Source organism: Erinaceus europaeus, chromosome 4 (assembly GCF_950295315.1).
Source record: "Erinaceus europaeus chromosome 4, mEriEur2.1, whole genome shotgun sequence".
Classification (NCBI taxonomy): Eukaryota; Metazoa; Chordata; class Mammalia; order Eulipotyphla; family Erinaceidae; genus Erinaceus; species Erinaceus europaeus.
Window position 1 is genome coordinate 37,068,232 of NC_080165.1, and position 6,005 is coordinate 37,074,236.

Consider the following 6,005-nt stretch of genomic DNA (forward strand, 5'->3'; position numbering starts at 1 on the left):
GTCAGGATGGAATAATAGAATTTCCCACAACTTGATGGTTGAAAGTAAAATGTTTTTTAAATGTCAATAAATTTCCAAGGCAAAAACCACAAGCAGATGTCTAAATTAATCTGATATTTGGAGGAGACATGCTCGAAGAACAATGTCAAGTAGCTCAAACTAGCTGAGAAAATCAAAGCTGCAAAATGGGGTTAAGATTCCTAGTTCTTAAGGCACATTTGTCTGAAACCTTCTTGTTGGGACTATGTGTCCCTGTAAAGGGAGATGGGTCAGACATGTAAAGTGGACCTAGGCATAGTCTTGAAACTGCTACTCCCTGCCTAAAAAGGACAAAACCCAAATGATCCAGCTTTTTTTTCCCTCTGCTCAGGCGGCAGCCAGAGCTCTCAGAACACATTAAACCAGTTCTGAGCAAGATCTTATCTGGCTAGCCACCTATTCTTTAATGCAAACAAGACATTCTCTCTAACTTAAAGCTATTAATCAGAGAACCAGCACACGGTTTTGATAGAAATTTAATGATTTGTTTCTTTAAAAATCTAAAATGTATCTTAGTCCAGAAAAGAACTTCCAAAGATTTTTCTCCACACGGTGGTAAACTAAGCCCGCCTGTTCTGTCCACGCAGCCAGTCATGTCATAGAGCTACTGCTCCACAGACTGGCAAAGACTTCGGTTAATCATTCCCCTAGCCACTCCCACCCCTCCTAGGGCAGGGGAGTTGCTGTGAGCTAGGAATCCAAAAACTGTTTTTCAAAGGGAAAAATTTCTTTTCACCAAGACTATCTGATTTAAGTGTAAGTCTGTGTACTAACCTTGTTTTCATTAATGTGTGTTAACCCCTAAGTAACTAAAGTTTGTTTTAAGTTTTAAATAAGATTTAGTTAAACAATGTGGTTTTAAAGATCCTGACTCATAGAGTTGGCACACTTTTACTGGACTAGAATACAGGACAGTTTCGTCCTTCTGATAGCTAATATCAGCATCAATTCATTAGAGATTTTCTGAGATCTCTAGGCGTGGTAAGATGCCTCTGCAGTCTCTCTCACTCTTGTGAGAATTCTAAATCTTTCCAGCACCCCAATACCAACTGCCACTGTTTGTAACAAATTCCACATTTGGACTGGCTTTCTAATAACCCAGTCTGGGTAGAGCAGTGGCCTTGCCAGGAAAAAAGTTTAAACATGGTATTCCTGGCCTGATAAAAAATTTTTATTTGGCGGATGTGATTCAACAAAATTATTTAGTGTAAAATTGTCATCTAAAAGAAATGTAACAGTAAAAATTTATTTTGAACATTTCAGCTATGAGGTTTATCTTAGCCTTTTAAGTTACATATCTAAATCAAAGTGTAAAATCTATAGTCTAGTACCCACCCTAGCTCATAGCTGCCCTAAGGGTGTGATAAGCTTTGTGATAAACAAAGTTCCTAACAATAAACTAAGTTTAACATTATACTTAAAATTGTTTAAGTGATTAAAAAAAATAGTAATCATTTTATCATGTCAACACATTAGGTATTAACTTTTTTTTTTTTTTATTCCCTTTTGTTGCCCTTGTTGTTTTATTGTTGTAGTTATTGTTGTTGTCGTCGTTGTTGGATAGGACAGAGAGAAACGGAGAGAGGAGGGGAAGACAGAGAGGGGGAGAGAAAGATAGACACCTGCAGACCTGCTTCACCGCCTGTGAAGCGACTCCCCTGCAGGTGGGGAGCCGGGGTTCGAGCCGGGATCCTTATGCCGGTCCTTGTGCTTTGCGCCACCTGCGCTTAACCCGCTGCGCTACAGCCCGACTCCCAGGTATTAACTTTTTATAAATACTGGTATATTTTATAAACAAAGAGCCTTCTAAAATCATATGAAGGTACTTAAACCAGTTTTAACTATTGAATCATCAATTCTAGTACAGGTACAGTCTATGAAGAACTGACTACTCATACGGTAAGATTAAAAACTAAGAATTTTTCTTTTTTTTATTCATGGGTGTGTGATGACTCATAAAGTCACTCATATCCTTAAATTTTTCTCTCATTTTTTTTTTTTTACAAGCCTCTTAAATTTTAACGCTTGACCTGCCATAGTGAGAGCACTTTACTGGCTCCTGCTTTGTTTAATTAAGATTCTGCTATTCAGACTTTCAAGATTAATCCCCGTGGCATAAAAGCCAATGCTCTCTGGCAGATTTATATAACTCACCTGCCCATGTTTGGTAATCAAAAACATTTTTTTTTTCTCAATTGGGACTTTTTCTAAATTCACGTGGGCTACAACTCAAACAGGTAGAAGCTCAAAAACCTTATGAGCCATATGCTCTCCTGTTTTGCTTCAATAGACATATCCATTCCATGTATTTTTGTTTCCTTTAGAACATTACTCTCATTACAGTATTCCCTATACTATAATCTTTAGGTTCAATTAAATAAAAAAAGAAGGGGACAGCAGCAACAAATGTTGGAGAGGCTGTGGGGACAGAGGAACCCTTCTACACTGCTGGTGGGAATGTAAATTGGTCCAGCCTCTCTGGACAGCAGTCTGGAGAACTCTCACAAGGCTAGACATAGACCTTCCATATGACCCAGTAATTCCTCTCCTGGGAATATACCCCAAGGATTCCATAACACCCAACCAAAAAGATGTGTGTACTCCTATGTTCATAGCAGCACAATTCATAGTAGCTAAAACCTGGAAGGAACCCAGGTGCCCAACAGCAGATGAGTGGCTGAGAAAGCTGTGGTATATATACACAATGGAATACTATGCAGCTTAAGAACAATGAGCCCACCTTATCTGACCCTTCTTGGACAGAGCTAGAAGGAATTATGTTAAGTCAGCTAAGTCAGAAAGATAGAGATGAGTATGGCATGTCCCCACTCATCAACAGAAGTTGAGAAAGAAGAACAGAAAGGGAAACTAAAAGCAGGATCTGATTAAATCGAGAGCAGGACACCAATGTAAAAACACTGTGGTGAAGGGGAGGGTGGCCATTGGGCTTCCCGGCATGGTGGAGGGTGGGGGGGGGTGGGGGTGGGTGGTGGGGATGGGACACAGTCTTTTGGTGGTGGGAGTAGTGTTTATGTACAATCCTATTAAAGTGTAAACATTATATAAACTGCTATTTAATTAATATGAGAGGCGAAAAACTGATGATATGACTAGAATTCTTAAAACACAGACTGAGTCTTTTTAATATATAGGCTGTCTTTGATATGTTCTCTCCCAAAAGCATAGACCAGGGAGAACAGAAGCAACCGATAACACAGCTATATACAAGATGCTGGGTACTATACCCCAAACCCTATCAAAGGGACTTTCCAAAGTTAACCCTATCACCAAATAATGTGATGATAACAATAACGATCCATTGTCTTCTTAAACCCTAAGACAACAGGAACCTCACATTTCCACTATAGAGCCTATATTTCCCTCAGTCCTGGAACATTAGGTTGGGGCCCACTTTTCTGCATGCTGCCCTCAATTCAAATCAAATAATATTGCATCCATGGATCACAACCTAATCAACACAATGAGTGCCACCCCAGCATACTTCACTTCAGACTGTGACCAGAGACTTCAGGTGTGATATGACAACCCTTCAGCTTCATCACTCAGGTGAGACCTTTCCTTTCATAGTATTCTCTAATTACATTCCAGGTGTTCCACTCCCCAATAAAGTCCCCAAACCTAGATATAGTCCAGGTCCCCTGAGATAGAGCATAGGTTCACCAGTGCCCATAAACTAGGGGAAAAATATATACCTGAAAGCAGAAGTACACAAGAGCATGCAGGGAATACCCCCAACACTTCATCTGCACTATTCCAGTCTTTAGGTCCATGATTGTTCAACAATTTGTTTGGCTTTGTATGTTAACTCTCTTTTCAGCCACCAGGTTCCGGATGCCAACGAGATGCTGACCAGATTTCCCTGGACAGATGACTCCATCAATGTGTACTGGAGCTCTGCTTCCTCAGAGCCCCACCCTACTAGGGAAGGAGAGAGACAGACTGGGAGTATGGATCGTTGACCAGTCAACGCCCAAGTTCAGCGGGGAAGCAATTACAGAAGCCAGACCTTCCATCCTCTGCAACCCACAATGACCCTGGATCCATACTCACAGAGAGATAGAGAATGGGAAGGCTATCAGGGGAGGGGGTGGGATGTATGTAGATTGGGTTGTGGGAATTGTGTGGAACTGTACCCCTCTTATTCTATGGTTTTGTTAATGTCTCCTTTCTTAAATAAAAAAAAATTTTTTAAAGAAGGGGTATGCACCCCCCAATATTCAGTTGGCTAAAGTGTCAATGAAGTGGCTATACTAAACCTTCTTAATATTTACACAAATTTGAATTGTCCATCTATTATATCTCATTGGCAAAGCCACCCACTCTTCCAGTCATAGAGACATATTTTTTCTTTTTTCTTTTTTCAACACTGGAAGTCCATGTTTGTTTTCCTTTTATTATGGTGGATGCCATTATTGCTCTTGCAAAATCCACAGAGTTCCTGTTGGCAAGTCCTTACCATAAAGGACACCATGCCAGTATATACTCCAGCTAACCTCACCAGCCTATCCAAGTCTTCTCTTTCTGCTGACCTACCACTGCTGATTTCAATTCCTATTTATACAGAAACCATTGGCTCTGATTTCATTCTTACATGTTTATTGATCTCTCACTTTACTCCCAATGTTTCTCAATGTTCAAGAAACCTCAGCTTGACTTCTAATGTATATGCACCTCCTCTGTTTGTGTTTTGGTGCAACACCACCCTATATTTTCATGTCAATTCTTCTCTACCTGGTCCTTGCCTCCTAGTTTCACTTGTTCCATAGCTGACCCTTTATGAAGAAGAATTTCATCAGTTGGCTCTGACGACCACCAGAGAACCAGATGTGCTGTTTTTTCCCCTGGACGTCACATCGACTGACTGCTCCCCTTAGACTTGCTGGTGGACTTTGGGACAATCTCTCTATGCTGCTGAACTCATTGAAAATCAACTTCAACAGTCCATTTGACTTCACCTCTGACAGCTTGGAGCCTCTCCAGAGACAGATAAACTCCCTTGCTAAGGTGGTACTCCAGAACCACCATGGTTTGGACTTGATTTATGCTAAACAGTGTGATCTTTGTCTAGAAAAATGTTGTTTTTTGTAAATGAAACTAGATTTGTAGAACAGAGTGTTGATACCTTGCACAAACTCAGCCATGATATTAAGAATTCCTTTTCCCTTTCAATACTAACTCTTGGTTTTCTTCTTTAACTGCTTGGCTTCTGCCTCTCCTAGGCCCTTTGCTAGCTATTGTGGTCCTATTGCTGATTGCTCCTTGCCTCATTCAATTCCTCAAGAAACGCATACATGACATCATACATGTTACAGTGCAGAGGGTCTCTGTTCACCCTTACACTAGTATTCCTTTAGAGGAACATTGATCTATAGACACTGTTCATTAATTAAAGAAATAAGGAGGAGATGTTGGGACTATGTGTAAGCTTGATAGAGCTTAGGAAGAACTCCCCCATCCTCAGATGGAGGTCTGAGAAGATACCCTCTTGGTGAGTCTCTCTCAACCAAGGTGAGCAAAAGGGGGAAACTCAGACTTAGTTCTTTCCTTCTTGACTCTCAGGCCCACAGAAACCCCAATACTTCTCCCCATTAACTGCAGGCCACATGGCCGCCTACTTTTAAGATTCACTTACTCAAAGTCACCTTACCTTCTGATCACAGAAGAACACACCTTATCACACACTCCATCATACACCTCAGACCCCAGACAAGAGAAATTCCAAACTATATGGCCTTTTGATATCCATCTTCTCTCTGTCTCACCCTACTGGTTTAACCCCTATGCTTCTCTCAAATACCTTTGGATAATTAAGTTGCTTGCGTCATGGAGAATAACTGTCTTGTATCTCATCAATTCCTGTCATACCAGCCCCCTACCATAGGGGCAAGCCGACTTTAAGAAACCTGTAATTTCTGACATATTTCAATAATTCCCTTTGTTTGGTT